The sequence below is a fragment of the Delphinapterus leucas genome, chromosome 4 (genome assembly GCF_059928025.1).
Source record: "Delphinapterus leucas isolate spDelLeu-1000000601 "Yukka" chromosome 4, BTC_Dleu_Yukka2, whole genome shotgun sequence".
Classification (NCBI taxonomy): domain Eukaryota; kingdom Metazoa; phylum Chordata; class Mammalia; order Artiodactyla; family Monodontidae; genus Delphinapterus; species Delphinapterus leucas.
The window spans coordinates 146,718,127-146,733,460 of record NC_143132.1 but is presented as its reverse complement, the minus strand read 5'-3'; the positions used below and the strand labels follow the sequence as shown (position 1 = coordinate 146,733,460).

Sequence of the window (15,334 nt, the reverse complement as noted above, 5' to 3'; positions counted from 1 at the left end):
TTTAGATATCGTTCTTTCTTCAACACACAAATTACCTAAACCTGTATTAGCAATGTACTCCATATTGTAAATTACAGTCTTGGAAATTAGCAACATCCAAAATGAAACTCACATGTTCCATAAAAGTGAAATGATTTGGTTATAAATATTACTGATAACGTAAAAACAACCATAGTCACTCCATAAATCCGGATTACTGTCCAGATAAGCCTTATAAGTGTACCTCACGGTATAAAACTGCAAAAGCAAATGTTCCTTTGAGCTTTTACAACAGGAAAACGCGTAATTCTGTCATCTGATTTCTTGCTATTTGTCTTCCCACTCACGTTTCCAAACTTTTCTAAAATGTAAAATAATTTATATTATATGCAGAATATCTAGCAATAGCCAGCTATGCACTTACCTGCAGAGATATTTATGCACGAAATAATCGCGGAACACCCAAGTTTTGAGGAAAAGGTGCTATGTCCTGGAGGGGACCACCTTTCTATAATGGGCTATGACATTATATGAAAACCCTCCGTCATTGGCATCAGCCCACATACAAAACTCTAAACAGCCAAGGAGCATCCAAACTGAGTAAACACAAATATTTAGATTCCCAAGGTCCAGACTGAATTACCACCTATTCAGAAACATACATTTTTAGGAATCAGGGATTTTAAAGCAACAACAACAACAACAACAAACTAAGAAGAACTTAATATCTTTCTGAAAGGCAAGATACTCTTAAGGTAAACCCTAGCATTTCCTTTTGTACTCTTAAATAGAAATATTTGAGTAGACGCTCAAGAATACACAAGGCAAAACGATGAATCTTGAAGACATGCAAATAGGTCTAACAGCCACCGAGCACAGGATGAGGTCTTTCTAAAGCGGCCTTAATTTCCTTAAGGGAAGATGGATTGGACATTTCTGGTCGGTCGTGGGAAAAAAAACACAAGAAGCTACGCTTTATCTTCATTAGAAATGGTAAAGGGCAAAAGGATCAAAACACTAAGAGAGAAGAGAGAGGGAGGGGGGAGAAGAAGGGGAGGGCGGGGGGAGAATCCAGTTTCGAACCAGGCCAGTGGGAGCTGCAGAGAAGAGGTTGGAGAAAAATGGGCTTGGGCTCCAAACTGTGACAAGCGCTGGGCTTCACAAAAGACCAGGACAACACACACTCCACACCAGGGCAAACACAAACACACCCCACCGGGTCTCCAGGCGGGCCCCGGGGGGGCCAGACCCTGCACTCGCCCGGAGAGACACCATGTGCTGCAATTATGCAATTAGTGAAAATAGCAGAAGACCGAGCCGGGCACTTTCCACCGTGACATTTATCCTGTACTTTTGCAAAGACTTAGTTCCAGGATGCGGCTGGAGAGGGATGGGGAACCGAGAACGGAAGGGGGTAGAGGATGGGCAGGGAGGGAAGAGGCAGGAGGAGGGGTGGATGGGGAGGAGGGGGAGGGGTGGAAAGGGCGAGAAACCGGGGCAGGAGGCTCGCGGGAGGGGGCGCGGGGACGGGGGCACGCGGGGCGCGGGGAGGGAACCGGGTCGCGAGCGGCGCCGAGGGGAGCGGGGGGTCGGGGCGGGGGCCCAACGGGTACCTGAGGGAGGGGCGTCCGCGCAGGTCGCGGGCTCGAGCCCCAGCCCGGGGAGAGGAGTCAGCGGAGACGCGGGGGAAAGGGGCGCGGAGGAGGCCCCGGTGACGGGATGTCCCCTCGGACCGTCCGGTCACCGAACCCGGACCCGCGCACCGCGCACCGGACCGCCCGGCCACGCCTGTCCCCGCCGCGCCCGCGCCCGCCCGGACTCACCCCCGGCGCCGCCGCCGCCGCCCCGGCCGTTCCAGCTCCGGCTCCCAAGGCTGCTGCCCGCGGCTGTCGCTGTGGCCGCCCCTGAGTCCTGGAAAGTGGAGCCACCGCCTCCGTGAGCCGCCGCCGCCCGGCCGTCCGCGCGCGCGCCCGCGACTGCGCGTGCCCGCGTGCCCGCCCGGGAGAGACCGCGAGAGCGCGAGTCCCACGTCGGCCCGCCGCACCGCGCGCCTCCCTGCCCCTCCCCGCTCCGCCCCTCCTCCGCGGGCGCGCGGCCGCGAGGGGGCGGCGGCGGGCGCGCGCACGGCGGGGCCCCGCGGCCGGGCGAGAAGGCTGGAAGGCGGCGCGGAAAAGTGAAGTGACAGCCGGGTGCCGGGAGCGGGCAGCGGCGGGAGTGGGCGAGGGGCGTCCCATGGAGAAGGAGCGGCCGGGACCGGGAGCGGGGTGGGTGGGGGGAAACAGAGGCTGCCGGGCGGGCCGGAGGGAGGGGACGCGGGGACCTTGACGGGCACGCGCGTTAAAGGCAAACACTGGCCGGGGGTGGGGGGGGAGGGGGGAGTTGCCCTAAGGCGAAGCAGGGGCGGCGTGTTACCCCCGGCCACCGCGGCCCTGGCTTCACACTGGCCTCGAAGCTTTCTCGAAGTGGCTACTGGACTGACCCTGTTGACACACTAACCGCAACTCGGACGCGTGGTGTCCACGTGCACCCAGGATGGAAAACTTCGCTATGGCCTGGAAAGTTCACCTAGGCTAAGCCAGTCTCTAAACCCGACATTGCAGCACGAGGGTCCTTCTGCCTTCAGGGCCCAGAATGTGGGAGCCAAGAGCTTCCAACCATTCATCCCTGGGATACTGGGGAGAGAGTGCGGCGCGCGGGGCGGGGGGGGGGGGGGACGGGGGGGGTTCGGGGGGTAGCACTCCCAGGGCGAGTGGGATGCTGCCCTAAGGTCCACTTGAAGGGTTATGAGAACAGGAGCAGTGCTGTGGGCGACCCGAGGAAACATTAGGTCCCGCTATCATCTTCACCCCAGATAACCATTAAAAAAAAGAAAAACCTATGTCTGCTATGCTAACTCGGCTTCCACAAAATTTCCCCCACCTCTGCAACTCAAGCAGCCATGAGACCCCAGAGGACAGGAGAAAGTCGAGATCTGTACATATGTCTAGAACTGAACATCTTTTATCAAATGCCTTCTTCAAGAATTGACTATTACTTTATAACATCCCTGAAAATTGCTTCTAGGCTCCATGAATCACCACTGAGCAAAACGTGGGTTTGTTCTATGTATCAGTCAAGGACATCAACAGGCCCTGTTACCCTTAAGCTCTAAAATATGTACTGGAGGATTAGAAATTACCATATCCTGGGCTTATCATTGATTATACAGCCACCTCTCTCTCACACATGGTGCAATATATTAGTAGGTAAAGATGACATAAAATGCATCGTATTTTTTAATACTTAGAATATGACCAAATTAAAGTATTTCATAGACTGCCTTAAATGTCTACATAACTTATTTTACCTCATGAAATCCATGTGTATTAATATTCTCATTGTATTGACTGTGTTTCAGTATGTTTTGCAACTGTCTGGTGAGGATAGATGACAGAATCCCCATTTCCTGGGTCTCTGTGCTTTTCTCCAAATAAACTACTCTTTTGTATACTCTTAGGTGTATATCCTGTTGGTTTCTGTTTGTTCACAATGACTATTTTGTAATAAAGTACTCTTCTGTTACAGAAAGTTATCCAGGTTGACTTTTTCAGTCCTGGTCATTGGCAGCTGGGGGCCAGGGATGCAGAAATGGCAACTTCTAACTTTATGAAAGGATTGGAAAAGGCTTCACTGCTCAAATGCTGAAACTGTAGTTGCTACAGGACTTCATTTATCTGTAGGTGTTTTAACTGCTATATACTATTCACTGAGTTTAAGAAGGGCATCATAATACAAATCACAGTTATGCTTTTCACTGATTCAAGGAATATTTGTCGAGTACCAGGCACTGTCTAGGTGGTTGGGATATGACATCTCCTCCTAGAGCTTTTCTATCATTGACTCGTTGTTTTACACACTACATCCAATTCCTCAGCAAATTCTGTTAACTCTGCTTTCGAAAATATATCCTGAAAGTATCCATTTCTTCCCATCTCCCTCCCCACAGCTAATTCCCTGGTCCAAGCCACCATCATCTCTCAGCAACAGCCTCTTACCTGATCTTTCTAGTTCCTCTATCCACTTCCCCACACACCCCAGCCCCCATCCTACACACAATATAGGTTGAATATGTGATCCTTTACAACACAGGTTAGAATAGGTCTCTCCTCTTTTCAAAACCTCAGGTGGCTTCTTATCCTAGAACCACAGCCAGAGACCTTACAAAGGCTACATGCCAGTACAGGATTTGACTGCCACCCCAGGCAGGACCCCTCTGACCTCACGTTGTATGACTTCCCCCTCTTTTCTCCCTCCAGCTGCACTGGTCTCCTTGCTAGTGTGGAACGCACCAAACATTTCTCAACCAACAGTTTCCTATCTCTGTAACATGCTTCCCTCCCCCAGCGCCTCCTATCTCCCTTCTCTGCTTTATTTTTCTTCATGAGCATCATAAGAAATTGGAAATAACATACTTTTTACTTATTTATTTTAGTCCTCCCCTTCTCTGCTCCTCTGTCCCTCTCCCCTCTACATATAAGTACTTTGGAAAGAAGGATTTCGTTGGCTGGGGTTCATTGCTATATATATATTCAATAACTACTAGTTGAGTGAATGAAATTGCCCTCTTTCAGTTGCTGGCATGATAGACATTATTCTAATTTCTTCAATAATAACATTAGCATTTAGCGTGTTCTTAATTTGTGCCAGGCAAAATGCTAGCACTTTACATATACTAGCTCACAAACACCCCATAAGGTTGGTTTCATTCAGTCACTCCCACTTGAAAGATGAGAACACTGAAGAGAAGGGGAATGAAATCACTTGCCCACAATCACACAGCACATCTGGGATCTGGAATCAGCAGTTTGGCTCTAGAGTCTGTGAACGTCAGGACACTTCAGCATGAGTCCAGTGTTAAAAAACAGATTTTACTTGATTTTCTCAGTTCCTCTCCCCTGAGACTTAAACTTGATCTCCAAAACAAATAGCTCACCTTCCTTCGATTTCCTGCTCTGGTCCATCAATGCATCATCGTGAACTCCCTCCCTCCTCTCCTACACTTCTTCTTTCTAGGCTTTAATATAGAGCCTACATTTTACCCCCTAGAATTGGCAAATGGGAATGTTTTTGTAGGTCTCTTCTTATAACTTTTGTTACTGCCAGCTTTGTGAGTAGCTAGAGTCACCATTAGTTTTCTAGTTTGACTAGAAAGGTGATGAAAAAGACCTCTCTGGGGATAACTGGGCTGGATTTCAGCAAAACACATCACCCTGGTAGAGCTGCTCCTTGGTTACGCAACTACTATTCTCATTAGGCACCCAATGATCAGGGGTTGTTAAACATTTGGATTGTACCCCTCGGAGGAAATATCAAAATATCATTATTAGTCTGTTTACCAAACTAATAATGGATCCTGAGAGAATGGGATAAAAGTCAATAATCTTTTGCTTACGGCCTCGTTTGAAAGGGGCTATAGGCACCCTGTGGTCCCTCTGAATGTCTTGGATATTTAAGAACCCTGTGGGAAAATTGAAGCCCCATTAGAGCTGAAACCCGAAGACCCCACTACCTAGTATAGCACCAACACAGAGGCATGCACCAGGTGTTTAACAAATGCTTGTTGCACAAATGAATAAATGAATTAATTCTTAACAGAGAATGGAAGGGGTTGAGGACAAATCCCCCTGACTTTCCCACTTGGGCCACCATGTACAGTTGTGTATGTTGCACACTGCAAAACATCAGATGGCACCATTCACATAAATGAAGATGCAAACACAGAAGTCTGGCTGTTCCTCCCACCCCAGCCCCTGCCCAAGAATGATAGTCAATCTCAAAGACGGCCCCAATGATGCCTGCCTCCTGGTATTCACACCCTGGTGTAGTCACTTCCCACATCCTACTAAGGTTGGTTGGTATTCCACTGAGATGGGATAGTACATCACTACTGAGATTATAAAAGACATTAGGGCTTCCATCTTGGTCCTCTCTGTCCCTCTGTCTCTCTCTCTCTCGTCACTCACTTTGGGAGAAGGTGGCTGCCATAAGGTGAGTGGTCCTATGGAGACACCCATCTGACTACAAACTGAGGTCTCCCCCTGATACCCACATGAGTGACCTAGAGTCCTTCCACCTTAGCTGAGCCTTCAGATGATGCCACCCCACTGGACACCTGCAGTGCAACCTCATGAAAGACTCTGAGCTGGAAACACCCAGCTAAGCCAGTCTTGAACCTTGAGATAATCAACGGTTTCAGGCACTAAGTTTTGAGGGTCATTTGCTGTACATCAATAGGTAGTAGAGACTCACTTGAGTCTGCTACTTTTTCTTGCAAACATTCTCCCTGTCAGTCACATCAGTGTGCCTCCCAATATCCTACACTGTTTAAAAGCCCCTACTTTGCTGTGAGCAACTCAAGGGCAGAGACCAAGGATTATTTATCTCTGCGTCTACACTTTAGGATAAAGAGTAAGCACCCCATAAGGGCTGGTCAAATCAAGGAATATACCTGCTATTCAACCGCCATCTCCTCAATTTATGGAACTTTGGGAGGTAGGTTTCTTAGTGTGCTATGTCTTTTATTTCAACAATCATTTCAAAGAATACACGAGCTCTTTACTATGTCTTAGACGTTCAGAAGTATATTAACGAATATTTTCCAGAGCTTTATGAACATTCTGGCCCTCTCAGCAGATTCCATTAAGAAAAATTATGGGGCTTCCCTGGTGGCACAGAGGTTGAAAGTCCGCCTGCTGATGCAGGGGATATGGGTTCGTGCCCCGGTCCGGGAAGATCCCACATGCCACGGAGCGGCTGGGTCCGTGAGCCATGGCCGTGCGCGTCCGGAGCCTGTGCTTCACAACGGGAGAGGCCACAGCAGTGAGAGGCCTGCGTACCGCAAAAAAAAAAAAAAAAAAAAGAAAGAAAAATTATGAAATCTCCTTATATGTGACCAAAATGAAGAAGATGCTATTTGCTCTCTTTATCTCATTGCTTTTTTCCCTGTACAGTCACCTTAGTACTACTTCTATGTTTGGAAGTGCACAATTTTTTAATAACAGCTTTATCAAGATATAATTCACTGAGTATACAAGTCACCAATTTAAAATGCATAATTCCATGTTTTTCAGTATATTCACAGGAGGGCACAAGTTTTATGAATGGAGAAGAATGAAGATTCTTCTGCTCTCTTTCACTTGCTGTCTATTCTATTTTTCTATTGACCAGGGCTTACTATGAGGACCCCATAGGTAAACTATGTCTTTGGGCTCTCTGGGATTAATATTCAAACCAGGGTCAAACAAAAAGTTACCGTCATCAGAAAAGCCAAAGCCCCCAGTTGATGATTTATCTTACCAGCCTGGCTCTGTTCAGGCTGTGTCCTAGAACAATGGCACCACCACGCATCCCATCCCCTGTGTCAGTTGAGTTTTCAGGGAAGCAGACCTCAGGATGAAGTTAGAAGTGCAAGAAATTTATTTATTTATCTATGAAAAAAAAGGGAAAAGGGAGCAGAAGTAGGCAGGGAAATCCTTCAGGCTACAAGGCAGGGTTGACACCTGCGAAAGGAGAGGGGAAGGAAGGAGGTTTGGGGCAGGAAGAGCCTTGGACTGACTCTGAGGAAGTCTCACCTAGCCTAACAAAAAGCTCCAGTGCAAAGATCGTCCATAAAGCGGTCCCACCTTTGGCAGACATTACCAGGTCCTAGTGCTTCCATCACACTTAGTCCTTTGCAGAGACTGCCCAGGAAGAGCATGTCCTCAGTTCAAAAGGTGAGATGGGTCTTGAAGGCACAGCTGTAAGCTGTCAGCTAACTGAACTCCCCGCATCAGATAAGCAAGTTCTTGCTTGAAGAGTGATCCAAACCATGCATCTCCATAGATGTGTACTCCCTTTGCCTCTTGGTCATCAGAACTCCACATTCGTGAATATCATTTGACACTAGACTTCTAATTGTCCATCTGCCTTGGATTTGCTAACTTGCATGGCCCCCTTCACTCAAGTTATTGCTCACCATCTCCACCTAGGTTATAAACTCTGTTCCTTTGATCATAGCTGATATCTTGCCCCCAATTCTTCCATTTGCATTTGCTTAATAGTTGATTTGTTCAATCCCATGCTGTGCTCAACTTTCCTTAGACTGGCCTCAGCAAATCAGAACAGACGCCCAAGTTCTTTGGTGGTTTAAAGACAGAGCGAGTAGAGTATTAGCTTTCTCATCAATTCCTTTCATTTCTCTCCCTTTTAAAGGAAGAGAAAGGGGCCCGGTGGAGGACACTCTGAAGAATATATAAGAATTCAAAAAGTTGGCTTCTTTTCCCCCTCTGACACGTTCCAACACTAAGGAGTTAGGCACTTGTAAGGAAGGTTCAGTTGGAAGAGATAAATAGAGTTCTCTCTGCTTTTTTCAAAGTGAAGGGCAGACATCCACTCTCTCCACCATCTATAGCTTTTCCAGGGAAGCTCAAAACATGCTGTGTCTTAACCCACAAGTTCAAACAGGTGTGTGCATAAGTATCTTTATATGTAAAGTACATATACAAGTTAGTCTTAATTGGACTCTCAAAATTTATAATTAGCATTGAATGAGTAATAAAAGTTACTTTGCAAATACTATCAGCCAGCCACTGAATATATTTTTTTCCTGATATATAGACTAGAATTTCAGCAGTGAAATCTTATGGAGGATGACCAATCACATTGAAACTGCTAGATTACAAGAGTGCTTCTTTAAGTCCCACTACTTCGTAGTATAAATATCATACTGAAAAATTTTAAGTTCACTTAAAAAGGTGAGGGGAAGGGATAAATTAGCAGTTTGGGATTAACATACACACACTACTATATATAAAATAGATAATCAACAAGGACCTACTGTATAGCACAGGGAATTCTACTCAGTCCTCTGTAATAACCTATATGGGAAAAGAATAGATACATGTATATGTGTAACTGATTCACTTTGCTGTACACCCGAAACTAACACAACATTGTAAATCAAACATACTCTAAGATTATAAAAGACATTAGGGCTTCCATCTTGGTCCTCTCTTTCCCTCTTGTTTTTCTTTTTTTGTTTTTTTTTTCTGTTTTTTTGCGGTACATGGGTCTCTCACTGTTGTGGCCCCTCCCGTTGCGGAGCACAGGCTCTGGACGCGCAGGCTCAGCGGCCATGGCTCACGGGCCCAGCCGCTCCGCGGCATGTGGGATCCTCCCGGACCGCGGCACGAACCCGGGTCCCCTGTACCGGCAGGCGGACTCTCAACCACTGCGCCACCTGGGAAGCCCTGGGAAGCCCCTCTCTGTCCCTCTTGACTGTTCCTCCCTTGTCTCTGCATCCCCTCCCTTCCCTGATTAGCAACTGTTTGAATTTGCCCTTTGAGACTCAGGGAAGGTCATGGAGGCTACAGTCTGTTCCCTACAAAGAAGAAATGGGGGACAGAGAGGCTTTTGTACCCAGGAGACCCACAGGGTCCTGCTTGGTTTCAGTGGTGGGAAGGATTTTGCAGGATGTCTAATCCAACCACTACCTTATGTAGAATTCTTTCAAAGCAACTTGCTTGAATGTGTCCAAGGATGGGACCACCTACCTCCCTTGATAGCCAATCCCATCCTTGGATAGTTTTGACTCCCTTCACCCCTCAGTTGCTTCCCAATCCCTTTCTCATTCTGCCGTTGGGACTGCAGAGTTATGTTAACAGCTCTTCTGCAAGAAAGCTCTTTCATTATTTAAAACTGGCTAACATGCCCCATGAGTTGTCTTCTCCTCAAGGAAACATCCACCTTTTCTCCATTTGTGCATCATGTGACACAGGTTTGTGTTCCTGGACCATTTAAGTCACCCTCTTCCGAACACACTCTAAATTGCCTATGTTTCTATAAAAACATGTGGTCAGGAGCTGAGCCCAGTATTCCAGGAGGAGTAGTAAGCTTAGCTCAGAGCAGAAGGAAGATATTTGTCATCTGCTATTTCCATCCCAGGAATCTCTGATTCCAAACTCCTACATGTAATGTAAATCCTTATGATACTTGAGGATATTGCTTTTTCAACTAAACACTAGAGTAGGGTCAAAAGAATTTTTAAAAAAATTTTGGGGAGACCCACAGCCCAGAAAACAATGTTGGCATATCAGTTCAGTACATTCTAAATCTTTCTCTCTCCAATCAGCATGCACCCACTACTCCTCAGGCCTATAGAAAAATAAGGTTGTCAGCCTTAAAAAATAGTGATAAATTTTACCTCTTTCAGAAACTCTTGCTTGGTTCTCTTAGAAATGTGTATTTAGGGGAGGGGTAAATTAAGAGATTGGGATTGACATATACACACTACTATATATAAAATAGATAACTAATAAGGGCCTACTGTATAGCACAGGGGACTCTGCTTAATACTCTGTAATAACCTATATGGGAAAAGAACCTTAAAAAGAGTGGATAGATGTGTATGTATAACTGATTCACTTTACTGTACACCTGAAACTAACACAACATGGTAAATCAACTATACTCCAATAAAAAAATTTTTAAATAAATAAAATATTTTTTAAAAAAAGAAATGTGTATTTAGGAGGAAAAATAAGGGGACTGTTGGCAGGTCAGAGTTGTGTACTTCTATCCCAAGAATGTGGGGATGTATCCCTCATAGAAGATTTCAGGTGGGGTTTTTTATTTGTTTTTGAAATTATATCATGTTTCCATTTTGGTAGTAAAAACTATAAATTGATTTCTTTTGAAATTGTCAACCTGGGCTTCATCTCCAGAGCACACACAATTGCAGATCTTTATTATTTTCAATAACAATTTGTTTTTCTTCCAGAAAGAAAAATGTGTTGGATAAATACATTTATATTTACATCTACAACATGTTCTGGCAGAGCCATGAATAATTAATCCAAGCGTGGCTGACCACACGGTACAACTGCATTGCACTCACACGACTAGCACTTTGTTGATGAAACTTTTTCCCCTCCACATCACAAATTCAACATTTCCAACATCTCCTATATTTTTATGTTTTTATTTCTAATAGCTGAGTTATATATAAACATGCCCTTATTTGGGTCATGTTTTAAAACATAGTTCTTTACCTTTACATGTTCCTGAAATGTATTGCTGTGAAATAAACCACTCCAAAAGTTGGTAAGCAACAACAATCATTTCTTTTGCTCGCGGACCTGAAATTTGGCCAGAGCTTGGTGGGATGGCTTATCTCTGCTCCATGCGGTGTCACCTGGAGCAGTTTGACTAAAGGCTGGAAGACCTGCTTTCCTGATGGTTCATTCACATAGCTGGCAAGTTGCTGTTGGCTGTTGGCTTGGAGCTCAACAAGACTCCTGGGTGGGGACCTCAGTTCCTCCCTACCGAGACTCCATGGGCTTCTTGGCTCCCTCACAGCATGGTGGCTTGGTTCCAAAAACAAGCAACCCAAGAAAACCTGACAAAAACTACACACTCGTTTCTAATCTAGCCTTGTAAGTCACAGAGTGTCATTTCTCCACATTGCATTCGGGGAAGCCATCATAAATCCACCCACGTTCAAGGAGAAGGGAACTAAACATCACCTCTTGATAGGGGAGTGGAAATTTCTAGGAGGTTTTATGAGACTAGAGATATTGCTGCAGCCTTCTTTGGAATATACAACCTACCTCAGATACATCATTCCCTTTGTGTTGAATCACCTTTCCCTCTTTGTTCTCTGTGAAGCCCAGTGCATCCCTCATGGCTCTGCTCAGACATTACTCACGTCTACTGTGTCACCGATGTGCCTCATAGATTCATCTACTGTTCGCCATTATACAATGTCCTGCAATTATTTATTTGTATCTGACTTGCCTGGTAGACGATCAGCTTCTCAAGAACCAGTACGGCAAGCACTGTCCATTGGCTCCCTGTCAGCCCTCACCAGCATGCCCAGCTGCAGGTGATGAAGGCTTGATGGGCCTAGACAACCTCTCACTCCTCTAGCTGTCACTAATATTACACGATGAGTTCTGCCCTTAGAGTCAGCTCAGTGGGCTCCTATCTGGGCCACTGCTGCACACACAGCCTTGGTACTCAAAGTGTGGTCCACAGACCAGCAGCAGAGCATCCATCACCTGGAAGCTCATGAGAAAGGCAGACCATCATGCCTTACCTTAGACCTATTAAACCTACATTTTAGCAAGATCCACGGTGATTTGTGTGCATATTAAAGTTTGAGAAGCACTGCTTTACAGGACACCTCGGGCTCCCTTCAGAGGCGTCAGTGAGGCCAAAGGGATGTGCCCATTTGGAGCCCACGTTTCTGCTTCTAGACCGTGTCTCTAGGAAACAGAGCTGTGCGATTCCCCATCCAAATGGCTGGGAGAGAACTTTTTCCCAGCAACTCTTTGGTCCTCTGCCCTGGGTCTGTGCTCCTAAAAGAGGACGTTGGTTTTTGTGTGCACAGCCCGAGGTTGAAGGTGTGGCCAAAGGGAAGCTAGTTGTGATGGGGTGAGGGGAGAAGAAGTTGGAAGTTATACCCATGGGCTGGGACATGCACACACACACACGTGTGCGTGTGCAAAGCCCCTCATGGTGTAAGACAGAGCCAGTTCATGGAAGGAGAAGAGAGCAGGCTGTGGACTTCCATCTGTACCCTTGTCCAAGCTAATAGGGATACTCAATTTTCCATCCTCTCTGGTGGAATTTTGACAGGGATTATGCTGAATTTACAGATCAGTATGAGAAGAGCAATCTAGACAAGACAGTATTTAGCCTTCCAATCCATGAACGTGAACTGTCCTTCCGTTTATTTAGTCCTTGTTTAATTTCTTTCAGTGATTTTTTTAGTTTTCAGTGTCCAAGTCTTGCATTTCTTCTATTAAATTTGTTCCTAAATATTTTACTCTTTTTGCTCTGTGAAGGAATTATTTTCTTAATTTCAGTTTCTGATTGTTCATTGCTAGTGTATAGAGATATTAACTCTTGTTTACTGCTCTTGTAATCTTGTTAAAGTCCTTTATGAGTTCTGGTAAACTTTGGGGGTATTCCTTTGGATTCTCATATAGGATCATATCATCTGTGAATAAAGATAATTTTGCTTCTCTTTTTCCCAATCTGGATGCCCCTAATTTTAAAAGAATTTTTTTTTTTCATTGCATGAGCTAGAGAAACTTCAGCGCAAGGTTAAATACAATTGCCCAAAGCAGAAATTCTTGCCTTGTTTGTGATCTGAGAAGGAAAACATTCAGTATTTTAGCATTAAGTGTGATGTTAGCTGTGGGTTTTTTATAGATGCCCTTATCAGGTTGAGGAAGTTCTTTTCTATTCTTAGTTTCAGAGTTTTTATTATGAATGAATGTTGGATGTTTGCCATTTTTCAAATGACTTTTTTGTGTCTGTTGAGGTGATCGTGTGGTTTTTGTCTTTTATTCTCTTAATCTAATACATTTTAATTCTCTCTTTCTTTTTTTCATTTAATATGTGCCTTCAGGAATGTTTAGGGCTTCCTGAAGTTCAAAGCTAAAAGCTGTTAAAGTTTCACTTCCTCTGTTTGTCTTGAAGGCCACTAACTTTCTGCCCTGAAATAAAAGAATGTAATTGTCAAATGTTACTGCCAGCCTCCTGCTGGAATAAGTCTAGTTTCTCTTCCCTCTCTTGAACTTTAAGTTATGTCAGGTCTTTGTTGAAATATTCTAAAAAAAAAATCAGACTTCCAAGGAACAGATGGGTATAAATTGATACAAAATTTAAACCCAGTCAGGTAAAAGCTACCTTCACACCACCTCCTTCGCTACGGATGCTTTTGCAAATCACCTGCAGGCAAAAGGAGAATAAGGTTCCAGAGACTGTTTGCCTAGAAAACAGATGTAGAAATAGAGTTGAGGACTGGAGGACAGCTATGAAGCTGTATAGATAAAGATTCTGGAAAGAATGTGGTTGGGTGAGCACTTTAATGAATGAAACTCAGATTCTTCATCCTGATAACAGCCAACATTTATTGAGGGGTCACTCTGTTTTGGGACAGTTCAAAGTGCTTTAAATGACCTCACTTAAATATCACAGCACACTATGAGGTGAGCATTGCCCCATTTTACAGCAGAGAAAACTGAGCCACGGTTTAACTGGGCACTTTTTCCAATGTTAGGCATTTAGTAAGTGGTAGAGCCCATGTGTGAATCCAGGCTGCTTGACTTAAGCCTGTCCTCCTGATCTCTGTGTTATTCCAAAACATAGCAAGGGCAAGGTTAATACTAGGTTCCAGTACTTTGCAGCTTATATGGGGTAAAATTCCATCTCCCATAAACAAAAAGACTCCATCCTTTACCACGCAGTCTGATGCTTACCATCAGAATTGATCCGTTGAGTTCAGTATCAAAAGTACTGTGTGTGTGTATGTGTAATAAGACAAATAACCTATTTTAAATGGGCAAAAGGTTTTAGCAGGTACTTCAAAAAAGAAACTATATGAATGGGAATAAAAAGCACATGAAAAATGCTCATTATCATTAGTCATCAGAGAAATGCAAAATAAAATCACCGTGAGATACCACTACACACCTATCCAAATGGCTAAAATTAAAACGGTTGACAATAGTAAGTGTTTACAAGGTTGTGGAACAACTGGAACTCTCAACCATTGCTGATGGGAATGTCAGTGATACAATCACGTAGGACAACTGTTCAGCAGCTCCTTGTAAAGTTAAATACAAATTTACCATATAACACAGTAACTCCACTCCAAGGTTTTTATCCAAGAAAAATGAAACTATATGCCCAAGAAAGAATCATGCACAATAATGATAACAGCTTTGTTCCTAATAGTTCCAAAGTTGAAACAACCCAACTGTCCCCCCATAGGAGAATGGATTAAAAAACTGTGGTATATCCTTACACTCAATAACATGAATGAATATCAAAAGCATTCTGTTGAGAGAAAAAAAGTCAGACACAAAAAGTATCCATGGTATGAGTCCATTTCTGTGAAACTCTAAGGCAGGTAAAATTTATCTATAATGACCAAAAGCAGATCAGTGGTTGCCTGGGGCTGGGAGGTCATGTGTGGGTAAGATTAACTGCAAATGGGCAGGAAGAAAATTTTAGGGGTGATGAGTAATGTTATGTATCTTGATTGTGGAGATATTTGCACAGATGTATATTGTCAAAACCCTTTTCACTGCACAATCAAGATGGATGAATTTTATTCTATCAAACTGTAGTTCAAAAAAGTTGATTTAAAAAGAAAAACTAAACAGAAATAGACTTGCAGATATAGACAACAAACTTATGGTTACCAAAGGCGAAACGAAGGAGGAGGGTTAAAAGAGGAATTTGGGATTAGCAGATACACACTACTATATATAAAAAAGATAAACAACAAGGACCTACTCTATAACACAGGGAACTATATTCAATA

The 15,334-nt window shown here is 44.4% G+C and overlaps 1 protein-coding gene across 6 annotated transcripts in view; it reads right to left on the bottom strand.

Moving 5' to 3' along the window:
• The window catches only part of UBE2E2 (ubiquitin conjugating enzyme E2 E2), a 349,817-nt gene extending 347,846 nt beyond the window's left edge, over positions 1 to 1,971 (bottom strand). For 2 of the 6 annotated variants that reach the window (XR_016393146.1, XM_089911202.1), the window contains exon 1: positions 1,803 to 1,969. The gene's annotated coding sequence lies outside the window, so the exon portion shown is untranslated. Of the gene's footprint in view, positions 1 to 1,592; positions 1,774 to 1,802 lie in introns of those variants that run through there. The other 4 variants (XR_016393147.1, XM_089911205.1, XM_089911204.1 and 1 more) reach the window with 4 other exon arrangements.
• Between the last annotated feature and the right edge of the window lie 13,363 nt (positions 1,972 to 15,334).